The sequence below is a fragment of the Ochotona princeps genome, chromosome 24 (genome assembly GCF_030435755.1).
Source record: "Ochotona princeps isolate mOchPri1 chromosome 24, mOchPri1.hap1, whole genome shotgun sequence".
Taxonomy (NCBI): Eukaryota; Metazoa; Chordata; class Mammalia; order Lagomorpha; family Ochotonidae; genus Ochotona; species Ochotona princeps.
In genome coordinates, this window is record NC_080855.1 from 25,638,210 (window position 1) to 25,653,051 (window position 14,842).

Below are 14,842 nucleotides of genomic sequence, written 5' to 3' on the forward strand. Positions count from 1 at the left end.
CATATCTTTCTGAAAATTTGTTTTTCAGCCACAGAAAATGTTATTGATAATTTGTTTTTTTTACTTAAACACCTGGAGTGGAAGATAGGGAAAACCTTGTATATTCTGTGTGATTCATTTACTTTCCATTTTATACCAGGCCCTCAGGTTTAAAATTGCCATTTTATGAATCATTTTCTCATACACAGTAAAACCACACTAGAGGAGGGGTAAGAACAGGCAAAGATTGACCTCAACCTCACCCTTCCTGACCATCCTGGTCGTGAAAATGCTGCAGTCAGCACCCACGTTCTGGCTGAGGCGGACAGAGCAATGCTCATTAGCTTAGATCTTTGAATGCTGCTCCTGGGCTGTGTGTGTGTGTGTGCGCGCGCGCGCAGAGCAATTTTAAAAGGCTTTCGTGGGAGGGCACAGCACTGTAGTATAGTGGGTTAAGCTGCCACCTGCGAATGTGGGCTCCCTTATATTGGCCAGTTTGAGTCCCACCCTCCCCACTTCCTGTCCATCTTGCTACTAACGTGCCCAGGAAGGTAATGGAGGATGGTGCAAGTGACTGGGCTCCTGCACCCACATGGGAAACTCTGAATAAACTGCTTTCTTTGGCCTTGCCCAGTCTTAGCCATTGTGACAATTTGGAGCGTGGACCAATAGATGGAAAACCAAATCTCCTTCCTCTCTCTCTCTGCCTCTCCCTCAAACCCCGACAAACACACGGACTCCTGTGGCTCATGCGAAAGACCCAGATGGGGATTCAGCTTGTGGCTTCTGCCTTGTCCAGTCACACCTTCTAAGCCTTTTGGGAAGGGAAGAGATGAAAGATCTCACCTGTCTCCATCTCTGTTACTCTGCCTGTAAATAAATATTTAGAAAAGGTGAATAAACAAGTGAAACTTAATTAAACAAAAACTTATCTTATTTTACTTTTCCATAAACTTTCTGAAGTTCCCTCATACATGCAGGTGAATATACATGTGTGCATATAATATTTAGTACATATAACATGCCCTTTCTCATCTCTCTACTAATGGGTACTTTCACTGTTCCCATACTTGCTCTGTGTGAGCAGTGCTGTCCTCAACACTGGATGCCAATGTTTTTCTACATCCTGTGTTCATTTTCTTGGGATTTTTACCTACAAGTGGAGTTGCAGAAATATTCGTTTTAAAATTTAAAATCATTGTGTATTTCTTTGATAATTATTATATTCTGAAGGAACCTACATTTTTAAAATTTTGGTAAAATCTCGGTATTGTTTTTCATAGTACTATTAAGTTTCTGCTCACCTGATACAAGTGCCTTCTCTTCATGTCCTTGTTGACATGTCACATCTTTTGATTTTTAAATTCAACAGCCAGACTGGATGTTATGATGAAGCAGTTAAATAGTCACTGGGTATTGCTTGCATTCACAATCGTTGACATACTAAGCTGCTTTTATTAGGAAAGAATATGAAGCTATAAGTATTACATTTAAAGGTGTTATTTTTTGCAGCTTAAGTCTTAGGGATATGTCAGTAAGTAATTAAAATGTAAGAGTGGTTCTTGTCTTTAGAACTTAATGGACAGGGCCCGGCGCAATAGCGTAGTGGTTAAAGTCCTCGTCTTACATGCACCAGGATCCCATATGGGTGCCAGTTCTAATCCCAGCAGTCCCGTTTCCCATCCAGCTCCCTGCTTGTGACCTGGGAAAGCAGTCAAGGATGGCCCAAAACCTTGGGGCCCTGCTACATGTTTTTTCTTTTAGGTTTAGCTTCTACGAAGGTCTAATAAACTTAATATTTTTGCCTTATAGTTGTCTTGGATGATTTTATAACTATTTTCTTAAACATTGTCTTGTAAGTCCCATGGACTCCTCACAGTCTTATACACCCTTATTATTTTTGTAGAAACAATGATCATTGTAAGAAACTGTATACAAATCCCACAATCAGAGAGCTTCTCTACGTGGATGGCCATACTTTTACATGAATTCTTGCTGTTTGGAGCCTGTTCTTCTTACTCAGTAGCATCTTCCCATGCCAACTGCCTTGTCATCTGCGGCTATCACTGACATTTTACTGAAACTACATGCCGGAGTTCCTTAACCCATCTCCTCCAGAGGACAGGTATATAGGTTCTCTGCTGCTAAAAATGATCAGACCACAGGTTCTGTGATTTGTCTCTGTGTTTAGAGTTTTAAGCCTAGAGATGCATTTGAGGGAAAAGAAACCTCACCTTTAGTGACCCCAGCGCTGACTCCTGTGTGTCCCAGATAATGTAAGGTCTGGCTCAATCCATCACCCATAGAAACTTACACATCTTCTGCTGGTTGCAGTCATCCTGTCAGTTCTATTCCTAACCCTATCTCATATGCAAACCAATGGAAGCTGTGGCCCAGCCTAATCCTGCACACCTCATACCCAGCCCTCATACACACCAGTGGGAAATTCAGCATAGCCGGAGTTCTTTATCAACCATGTTAGCTCAATTAAGTGCAATATGTTTTTGCTTATATTTTGTTTTATAATTGTATAAATGGGAGAGCAGTATTGTGGTTCATGGACTAAGTCACCACTTATGCTTGCATCCCATATAGAGCCCAGTGTGAATTCCGACTATTCCACGTCTGTATTTTTCCTGTGATGTTCCCAAAGGAAACATCATGGTGGTCACACATAGCTGCAGCAAGGAGAAACAAGTTTTCACACAGATTTCACTTACATTTGGAGGCTGTCAGGGGAAAAGAAAGAATAGCAATGCTTTATCAATATCGGGACTTTAACATCCTATGATTTAACACCTCCTCCATTCTATTCTCAGTTGCTTTACTTGTTTAGTGTGTCCTCATGGGCTATTATCTCCAAGAAAAACTCTCAAGACCCTGACATTCCACTGGACATGAAGTTCCAAGCTCAATGTGGGTCCTGCCAGAACTTTTAAGCCATCTGCCTAATCCTGGAGACTCCGGTCTATAACAAACCCTGGCTGGTTCCTCCCTGTAGGGGGAGTTTATTCTATTGCAGGAGGTTTCAGGACCTGAAATTTTTGTCCAGTGAAATTTTAATGCATTCTAGTTACCAGTTTCTTTCACAAATATTGGGCTGCACACTGGAAAGGATGAGATAATCCTCCTGTACAGAGATGTCTAAACCATAAAAATCTGGCTATGGGATTTGTGAATAATCCATCATGTCAATTAACAAAAGAACTTCACAGGTGTGATGATAGGATATTCTCCACGATTCTCCAAGTGTGCCCAGAATAGTCACCAGGAAGTGATATGACAGGAGCAACAGGGAGGAAGACAGTCCTTCAGGTACACAGGACACAATTTGGCCACACTCTGTGTCAGCCACTAGCTGGCATCTCCTTGGAGCTTCCAGGTAAGGGCCAACCTGATATGAGAATGGACTTGGACCTGGTTGGGACAGGTGCCTACAGCTCACTGTGCATCAAGGCAACAGCAGACAGCTAATGGGTGGGTTTGAGAAGAGGCTAGGTATGCTAGGAGAAACCCCTGCGCTTATTTCATCCCAGGTATTCTGGAGTCCAGAACCTGTCAGGGCTAGGAAGCCCTCTACCATAACACACTATCCTGCTTCCAGGGCATTTCTCATTGTGAAAACTCTTCGTAGTGCTCTGTAGTCCTCTGTGTGCCTGCTGCAAATGCCTTTGTATGTAGTCCCAACATTTTCAGGAGGTTCCTGCAGGGAGAGGACTTGGATGACTATCCTTACTCTGCCACTTGGCTCAAAAGACCATATGACACATTTTGTGAGTGTGTTTTAAACTGTTCCTTGCTGATGTTTTAAAATGATTCAAGTATCTGGATCTCAGTTGCATAATCCCTTTGCATAATTCAAGCAAAAATAATTTATTCAAGATGTAGAAGTTCCCAAGAATCATCTACCACACAAGATGCTTGAGAAACCTGATGTGGGCCAGTTGGACATGAAGATGCCAGCAAGCGCATTCTCTCCAGCTTCCCAATAGATTTTATCAGGTGGGGAGCAGCTGGTTCTCCCATGAGAATAATTAACCATATGCATACAAGTGTGTAAGGCAGAGAGCACCAGTAGAGGCATGTACACTGAATGATCTCTCAGAGATGGTGAACACTTTGTGCTCCCACAGAGAAATGTAAAATGGGGTCTTCCTCAGAGATGATGAGTGCTGTGGGCAACCACAGGGATGGTTTCACTGTGGGAACACCATATTAGGTAGAACTATATACGATACCTGCTCTCACCACTTTTATTTCATGCAATTCTGAAAGCTGTACAGAGCCATTCATCAAGAAAAAATTAATCAAGTGGATACAAATTGGAAAGGAAGAAAACAAGTTATACATGTTTGTGGATGATATGATTATACAGGAGAACCAAAAGACTCCACTATTTATTAGAATTGAGTTTTAAAACTTAAGAAGTAAATATGTATGTAAAATCAGCACACAAGATTCACAGATTCAATGCAATCTCCACTAGAATCTGAGGACATTTGTCAAAGAATATTCTTCAAAGAATCTCATTCATATGTAAACACAAAACACTCACAAATACCCTAAGCGATCTTAAATGAATAAAAACTAATATAGCATCTGATACAAACATACTTTAGGGCAATCATATGGTACTGGCATAAAATGGACTTGCAGATTAATGAAACAGAATAAAAACCACAGAAATAGCTGCAAGCATCTAAGAAATAATTTTTGACAAAAGTACTAGAAACACTCCTAGGAGACAGAACGATCTCTTCAACAAATTGGATTTCCACATGTGAACATTGAAATAAGACCTACATCTTAGCAAGCCTACATTATGGTGTAGCAGGTCAAGCTACTGCCTATAATTACTAAAACAACTGGGGCCAGGCCAATCTGAAATCGGGATCCTAGAGCCACTTCAGTCACCAGGACTTGAACCTGAGCTTCCATATAGAAAGCTGAAATTACCAGCAACAGTTTAACCTTTTGGGTCTCATTGATTCACATCCTCCAGAAGATATTAACTGGCATTAAGTTTCATCTAGCTTTCATATGCCCTTATTTTTGGCAAAGAAAATTTCTGAGCATGTAAGTAACTGCTTTCAAGGTTAATGAGAATTGGTCTTAATTATGTGTTCCTGGTTTATCCAGTTCATTCTTTTGAGCAGGTTAAATTTATTTTAGCACCATCTTAACCTCCTCAAATTCATATGTTCAGTTGAGATCATTGTTAAGTATTCAAGATGATTCAAGCCAGTGAAGCAGTGTGGTAAAAAACATGTGGAGAGAGAACAAAGATGGCGGAATAGGGTGAGGACAGTTTTAAACAAAGGAAGATTAGCCAAGATGAAGCAGATATGGCACAATCTTGGGAAATAAAAGCGAAAGGCTGACTGCGAAGGACACCTGGGGGACCTGTGGTCATAGAGAAGCAACAGAGATAGCAGAATGGTGTCGCAATGATCCGGTGTCCAGCAGTGATCAGCGATCGAAGCTTCACTGGCACTCAGCCGGGAAGGTAAATTCATAGGGAACTCAGGAGGTGAACCCAGCAACAAAAGTACCCTTCTTGCTGATTTATTTAATCTGACCATGAACAAAAGCAGAATGGCAGAGGCCAAGCAGTCAGGTGCAGAAACAGGGGGTATTAATGGCACCTTGCCTATAAAGAAGCAAAAGCCTGTCAACCTCAGAGTTAACCGAGGAAGCCATAAAGGAACTGCCAGATAAAGATTTTTATAAAAATTGTCTTAAAATCTATTTTTAAAAATGAGAAGCATCTACACGTGATGGAGGAATTTAAGGAATACATTACACAGGAAATAGCAACATTGAAACAAAATCAAGCTGAATTATTAGAAATGAACACAATGCAGCAAACTAAAAACTCAGTTGACTAACTCCATAATAGAATGAGTGAAGCAGAAGAAAAAAGAATCTCAGAATTGGAAGACATCTACTGAGGTAATGATAAAACAGTGAAAAAGCATGAAGAGGAACTGAGTCAAGCTAAGAAAAGCATTAGAAATTAGGTACACCATGAAAGGTCCAAATATAAGAGTTATGGGAGTTCCAGAAAGTGCAGATAGAGAAGTTGGGCTCAAAGATGTATTCAGTGTAATGATCATTGACAAGCTCCCTAATATGGAGAATCGTGAATCAAAACAGAGGCAGCGTACAAACCTCCCAATATGCTCCATTAAAAAAATGATGACCATGACATACCATACTCAAGGTATTTTCAGTTGAATATCAGAGAGAAAGATCCTTAAATATGCACATAACAACAGAAACAACTTCTAAAGGAGCACCAATCAGGCCCACAGCTGATCTCTCAAGGGAAACTCTACAGACTAGAAGAGAATGAGGTGATACATTCCACACTGTAAAAGGCAAAAACTGTCAGCCCAGAATAACTTACCCAGCAAAGCATTCCTTTGTCTTTGAATGGAAAGAAACAACCAACAGAATGGGAGAAACTATTTACATACTACACAACCAATAGGGGAATAATATCCAGCATTTATAAAGAGCTTCAGAAACTCAATGACAGCAAAACACAGCCCCATGAAAACTGCTCAAAGGAAATGGGATGGCATTTTTTAAAAATTTATTTTATTTTTATTGGAGATTCAGATATACAGAGAGGAGGAGAGACAGAGAGGAAGATCCTCCATCTGGTGACCCAACTGGCTGCAATGGCTGGAGTTGTGCCAATCCAAATCGAGGAGCCTGAAGCCTCCTCTGGGTCTCCCACGCAGATGCAGGGTCCCAAGGCCCTGGGCCATCCTTGATCACTTTCCCAGGCTGCAAACAGGGAGCTGGATGGGAAGCGGGGCCACTGGGACACGAAGTAGCACCCACATGGGATCCCAGTGCATGCAAGGTGAGGACTTTAGCCACTAGGTTACCGCGCCAAATCCAATGGGATGGCATTTTTTAAAAGAAATTTAAATGACCACTGGACATATGAAAAAGTGCTCAGGCTTCTTAGCTATGAGGAAAATAAAATATAAAACTATTAACATTCCATCTAATTCCAGTGAGATTGTCCTATGTTCAGAACTCTACTAAAAATACGTGCTGATGTGAATATGAAAAGACGGTTCTTTATTTCACTGTTGGTGGGAGTGTAGGCTAGTATAGCCAATATGGAAGTCAGTATGGAGAGTGCTAAGACAACTGAAAATGGATCTGCCACATGATCCAGCCTTCCAATCCTGGGGATATATTAAATGGAAATGAAATCTGCATATGAGAAACTGACATGTAATCCTATGTTTACAGCAACCCAAATTACAATGGCAAAGATATGGAAAAAATCCTGATACAGATCAAAAAGGAATGAGTAAAGTGTGGTAAAATCTACTCAATGCAATACTGCTTAGCCACAAAAAAGAATGAAATCTTAGCATTTGTAACAAAATGGTCCCAACTAGAGACCTTTATGCTTAATAAAATAAACCAATCCCAAAAGGACAAATATATGTTCTTTCCTATGTAAGACAGCTTTTCTGTAAAACACAAGATCAATGTGTAAATAGGTACAAGTGTATATGCATATATTCATCTAGAGGAACTTTTTATAATGAACACTAGCATACTGGGAAGTAAAGAAACAATTCAGTATACATCTTAACTCCAGAATGAAATACTGACTCCCAAAGAAACTGTTAAATGTGTCTTGACACAAGAAGGCTGGATTTTATACTGTTGTCTTTCCCTACAATGTCATGATACACTGAAATAGCAGAATGATGAACTTGTGACTAATGTTGAAGTACTGTACTATTGTAGTACTACAGGGGATACCAGTGAGGGTCGAAGGGAAGATCCCCAAGTCTATAGAACTGTATCATCAACAATAAAATTTAGAAAAAAGAAAACATGAGATCTGTGTCATTCCTGGTGATTCATAAGTAACTACATTGTGGGTTCTACTTCAATTAATATATTCTGTGAGAACTAAAACTGTCCAAAAACATCTACATTCAATGGCAAACAATGGAGATGTCATAAATAATTTCTTCTATGCAGAGCCCAAATCAGGTGCTCAACCAACCTGAAGTGGAGATTAGCCTGTGACCTTACTAAAGTTTATGTGACCAGTCAAGTTCATTGTTTAATGTTTAACATGGTTACATCAGTGGAGTAGTATGGTTGGAAAACATTAAATATTTGGTATCTGTGTCCAAATTGCAACATATTTCAACTTAATGTTGATGCTAGATGGCATTCTCTGTTTCTGTCTTCAAGGTCTGCAACCTCAGAAATTCTAAACCTAGCTCACAGAATCCTCGTAACCAGCAGTAAGAACAGGTTCAAAGGACCAGGCTGGGAGAGATGACAGTGAAAAGGTCTAGTCTGTGGTCAAGTGAGTGAATGATGTTTAGGGTGATCTGGACTCCTGTGATGAGTTCCTACCAATCATCCTGTCTCAGTTGTCCCATCATTTCTTCCAGAATCCAATGTGTGGCTGTTTCCTCTCTTGCACACCTACCTCCTTCTTTGTTCTCTTCTGTAACACCCATGGCCACTGAGTTTTCTCAGCCAATATTTAGTCTATCAATTTGTTGGACGAAACTCATCAGGGTAGGGGGAAGCCTGTGCTTTGTCCATTTGGACACAATGGAGGGACTGGCACAGAGTAACGATCCTATGCTAGTTTTTTAAAAATAGAGAAAGAGAAAGGAGTAATTGTACTAAAGCAAGAATGAATCCAGCGAGAAAGACATTACATGCTGAATCTTCAACTCACTGTGGTTGGAGTGATCTCAATGCCTTGAGCAATCAGTCAGGTGGCTTTCCTTTTCACAGACCACATAACTCCCCTCTCAGGCTAGATTTCTGTGCTGCCTACAGCTTCCTCCACTTGATGCGTCACATTGCTTCTTGCTCTTTCTGTTCGTTTTTTTTTTTTCCTCACGTACTTTGTTTATATAATGTGAACAAATCCCACATGCTTCATGATGCAGTTTAAGGAACCTTGTGATACTTCCTATCCGACATTCCCTCCTGCCCGTGTCCCTATCATCTTGCCTTTTTATTTCTTTAAAAAATATTTACAATCACATACTTTAATTTCACTTGATTGTCAAAGGTTCAACAGTACCTTGGGTAGAGATTTGAACAAATAACAAATAGGAAAAGCCCTACTATTTCTCAAAAGTATAGACATGATCTAGAACCAATAATTCAATCTCAGAATATCAATCTCACTCACACAATATTTTTTTGTGTTCTGCGAATTAGTAAGCACAGAGTATGAAAAACTTATATGTCTTTCTTGGAATGTTTTCCAGTTTCATTTATTTTGTTGCAAAATACAGAATTTCATTTTTAAACGGTTGCATCAACTTCAATGGTTATTATTTATTTTCCTTATTCAGTCATCTGTTGAATGACATCTGGGTTGATGACATATCTTTGCTCTTGTAAATTGAAATGAAGTGAACATGGGTACACAAATATCTTTCTTATATGCTAATTTCTTATTGTTTGGATAAATCCTCGGGAGTGGGGTGGCTGCATGATTTGGTAGATAAATTTTCAAATCTCTGAAATATCTTCAAACGTCCTTCATATGGTTGTACTGGTTTCCATACCCACCTACAGTACATTTGTGTGTATGTTCCCCACATCCTCAAATGGCATTTATTGTTTTTGAGTTTTGGGTGATGGTCATTCTAACTGGAATGTGGTGAAATGTCATTGTGGTTTGTATTTAAATGTCCCTGTGGCTAGAGATCATGAGCACTGATAATATGTCTGTTGGCAATTTGTATTTTATGCTTGAAAATGTTCCAGATTGTGTGCTTTTCCCATTTCTTAACACGATTGCTTATCTTGTTGTGGATGAGATTCTGGAACTTTCTGTAGATTCTGGACATTAATCTTCTATCAGTTAGTAGCATAATAGTAATATATTTCCCCATACTCTTGTCTGCCTCTTCACTTTGTTGGTGGTTTCCTTTGCAGAGCTGATGCTTTTTAGCTTATTTAATCCCATTCTTTTCACTTTAATTGCCTTTGCTTGTGGCCTTTTCAAGAAGTCTTTGCCTATTCCTATGTCCTGCAGTTTCCCTGATATTTTCCTCAAGTAATTTGATGGCAAAAAGTCATATATTTATATCCTTGATTCACTTTGAGTTGATTGAAGTATAACATGTAAGGTGAGGGGAGTCTTGTGTCATACTTCTGTACAGATAGATTTCTTAACAGCATGATTTTTGAAGAGACTATTCATATCCCTGCTTATTGTAGGTCCTCTCAAATATAGATTGGCTGTGGATGTATAGGATTATTTATGGATTTTTCTATTCTATTCCATGGATGAATGTCTGTTCAATGTCTGTATCTGTGCCAATACCAGACTGTTTTGAATATAGTTGCATGTAGTAAATCTTGAAGCCTGGTATTGTCATGCCCCTGCTTTGATTTGTACTTAAATATTGTTTGATGTATTTGGGGTCTCTTATGTTTGCATATGAACTTTGCTTAGGGAGTTATTTATTTTTATGTGAAATATTTACAGAGAGAGAGACAAAGAAAGCTTGTCCATCCATTGCCTCATCCCTCAAATGTCCACAGTGGCCGCAGCTGAGCCAGTCAAAGCCAGGGAACTCTTGTGGTCTTCCATGTGGGTTCAGGGGCCCAAGAACTTGAGTCATCCTCTGTTGCTTTCCCAGGCCACACACAGGAGCAGGATGGGAAGTGGAGCAGTTTAGGACATGAACCAGTACCTGTATTTGATGTGTGCACTGCAGGTGAGGATTAGCCTGATATGCTACCATGTTGGTCCTTTTGCATATAGGTTTAGCATAACCTTGTGCATATCTGAGAAGAATATGGTAGCTATGTTGATTGTGATTGCATTGAATATGTATATTGCTTTTGGTACTATGAGCATTTTGATTATAGTAATTCTACAAAGCCACATAGGAGATTTTTTTTTAGTAAAGATTAGGGGCTGGCATGGAGGTATCAGGCTAATCCTTCACCCTGTGGAGGCATCTCTTTTTCTTTCCTTTTAATTTTTAGGATTTATTTATTTTTATTGGAAAGGCGGATATACAGAGGCGGAGGGACAGAAAGGAAGATCTTCCATCCAATGATTCACTCCCCAAAGCGACCGCAACGGCTGGAGCTGAGCCAATCTGAAGCCAGGAGTCAGGAGCTCTTTCTGGTCTCCCACACGGATGCAGGATCCCAAGGCTTTGGGCCATCCTCGACTGCTTTTCCAGGCCACAAGCAGGGAGCTGGATGGGAAGTGGAGCTGCCGGGATTAGACCCAGCATCCATGTGGGATCCTGGTGTGTTCAAGGTGAGGACTTTAGCCACTATGCTATGGCATCGGGCCCAATAGAATTTTTTTTTCATTCTCTGGTGTCTTCCATTTGTTTCATCAATGCTTGGTGATGTTCATCATAGAGATCCCTCATGTCCTTGGTTAAGCATATTGTAAGATATTAAATTTTGGAAGCTGTTGTGGATGGGACTGATCTTTAAAGTTCTTTTTCATCCAAGGAATATTTTGTGAAATCAAATGCTATTGATTGATTTTATATTCTACAACTTGACCAAACTCTCTTATGAGTCCCAACAGACTTTTGTTAGAGTCTTTTTGTTCTGCCATATACAGAATCATGTTATCTGCAAATGAGGATAGATTGGCTTTCTCCTTTCCAATTTGTGTTATTTTCATGAGGAATAGCAGAGCAGGTTGTGGGTGAACCATCATGGCGGCAATAGAGAGTGTATGGTGGCCCCAGCCTGAGAGCCTGTGCTCACACTGCTGGGCAGACAGCACGAGCCCTGACTTGAATGCAGGAGATCAAATCCCTTAACATGTATGGTGTCTTGGGTTCCTCACAAGCAAGTGAAAAAACAAAACTGTTGACACCAAGTGATCAGGAACATGGGCTACAATCCAGTCTCAGCAAGCTTCCAATCTTTCAGTTGGTTTTTAAATTATAACATGAACTCATGTCCCCTCTTCTTCGTATGAGAAAGTTCATTGTGCGATTTGAGGTTACTTTATAACTCTTGTCCTTACTCAGCCAGTAGTGGAACTTTGTTCCACATAACAAATGAACAACTTTAGTGAGACAGATTCAGATCAGGCAATGGGCAGGTCCTCTGTTCTCATTCTCTGTAATCAAAGCCAGCCTGAGTCAGACTGGTTGATCAAGGTCCCAAAGTCTCTGTAGGTCACAGATCCGAGTCTGACCTGATCTGTAATGCTCTGGGAGGGAAAGATGTAATAGTGATGATCCCATTTCCAGAGCACGCAGTTTGAGGCTGAAGAAGGATAAAGAAATGGTAAGGAGCTGCGTGAATCACATGCCGAGGACCTCTCTCTGTTAGGATTTTACAGAACAGAACTGCCTCCTCAGTACCTGTAATCAACACAGACTCAGTGTAGACACTTCATTGTGTCCTAGCTGGCATGGCCCTCTTTAACCTCTTTTTTTTTTCTCATAGTTGTATGGTCCCAGGCATGTATATTTGATTTTTTACATGAAAGGTGATATAGAGTGAATATAGAGATATTCCATGTGCTAGTTCCCTCTCCAAATGGCTGCAACAGCCATATGGAACCCATATGGGATGCCAGAACCACAGTGGGAGGATTAGCTTGCTATGCCACCACTCTGGCCTACAGCATGTTAATTTAATCCCTCGGGTACATAGATTGACAATCACTGTGTTTCTGTGTAGGAACTGTCAGTGTGCAGAAGTGGGACCCTCTCCCCACCTGTTTATTGAGGTAGTGGAAAAGGTTTCCTTAAGAGAGAATATTAAACTCCTGAGAGGTGGATAGGAATCCGTCAGATTGAAAATTCACTGGGCAGCGAAATACTGGGCAAATGAAGACTCCATGATGGACTGTGACAATCAGTGGCTTCTTCAATGACCTAATCGAGCTGGGAGGGATATGACTGGCAGCGATCCATAACTGGAGGACTATTAAGACCACTTGAGCAAGTATCTCAGCATGCCCCACATCTGGGACCTTGGGCGGGTGGGAGACTGGGTGGGGATTCTCCCTCAATATCCCCCTTCACCTCAGATACATAAATAATATAATAAAATATATATTTTAAAAAAAAGAAAATTCACTGGGCTCTCTGCAGAGCGGAGAAGAGTCCACACACATGCAAGAAGGCATGAACACATCACCTCTGGGGACCTTGGAAAGAGGCAAAATGGATCGTATTAGCTTCAGACACTTCAGACTGAAACAAGACGAATAAGTAATTGAACAGATGAAGTGTGGGTTGCATGGCTAGAGGAATTCAGATTGTATGTTGCGGGTGATGGGAGCTGTTGCAGGAACTGAAGCAAAGGAGGGACATTGCATGGTGCCTGCCTTATGAGGCTCTTGCTGGTGGTGGAGTAGCGGATGGCCTGATAAGGCCAGACCGGGGTCAGGTCCAACAAGTTAGAAAACCACTGTAGAAGAGAGATCACAGCTTTGCCCTCCTCCTCAACACGTCTCGTGATGCTGAATTTCATGCTTCATTAATATCTTCTATGTGGTCTCATGAAATCTGTCCCACATTTCTATTTTTCTTTTAATTGTTGGCTTCATCATTTCTTGCTCCTCACCTTACTAGAAGCCTAGTATTTCTCATTGCGCAATATCTGAACTGCTTGCAATGTTGACCTATCTGCTTACCACACAACTTCAGTAATTTAAGAGTGAGTTAAAGCTGTGTGGTCATTTTAGTGGTCATAAACAGTTCTGGAGCATTTGGTAATTACACTGAGAGGGTTCTGGGAAATGTTGGACAAAACATGATGTTATATAAGTCTGACAACTCTGAATCCAAGCAGACGGGACACTATTTATTTTGAGTCACAGCACATGGCTCTGGTTACATGTTTTAATGCTTGGACAATTTCTCTTCCATCTCTTTTGTTTCCGTATTTGTCAAGTGGAAATTAATGCAACCTCAGTACTGCTTATGTCCCAAAATTCCCATAAAGATGAATTTAAAAAGGTGTTCAATACTTGGTGAGCCCTAAAGGCCTGTGGAAATGTTTAGAGTTAATGTATTGAGAGAGAGACTTGGCTGGAGGTGGCAGAACATGAGCAGTGGTGATAAAGTCCAAACGTTACAGCAGGGTTCATGTGCAGGGCAGATCAGTAGAAAGTACATCCTCTTCCGTCCCCAACCTCTGTGGACAGATTTCTTCACCAGATTCAGGGCTTTTTTCACCATCCATCATTAAACCCATTGCTTATTATGAAGAAGGATGGCATGTCCTCCTGTCCCCTGTGTCCCAAAGAACATCGGAATCATGTTTTTAGAAATCTGACTATTGTGTATTCGGCCTGTAATGACATCTAACACAACTTGGTGACCAAGGTGATTGGAGCCCACCTGGATATTTGAGCTGTTCTTTTTTGTTTTTCTGTCACATCCATCCTTTCTGGAAATGCTATTTTATGTTTGGAGTGGAGTATTATTGAACGGGATCTAATTTTTTACCCACTGAACAAGCCCTGTGAGTACACAGGACACAGCCTGAATAAATATTCAGGGCAGCCACAGCTCCATCTGGTCCATTTTTAGGCATTCTTGCGGCAGCAGAATCCTGGTGGATCAGTCTCAATGTGCAGTGATGGGGACTGAGGCCATAACTGCTCCTCTTGCCGTGGCAATAATCTAGGAAGATGTAGTGTTCCCTACAGGGTCTTTTTTTTTTTTTTTTTTTTTTTTTTTTTTTTTTTAATATTTATTTATTTGATTACAAAGTCAGATATACAGAGAGGAGGAGAGACAGAGAGGAAGATCTTCCTTCCAATGATTCACTCCCCAAGTGAGCCGCAACGGCCGGTGCGCGCCGATCCGATGCCGGGAACCAG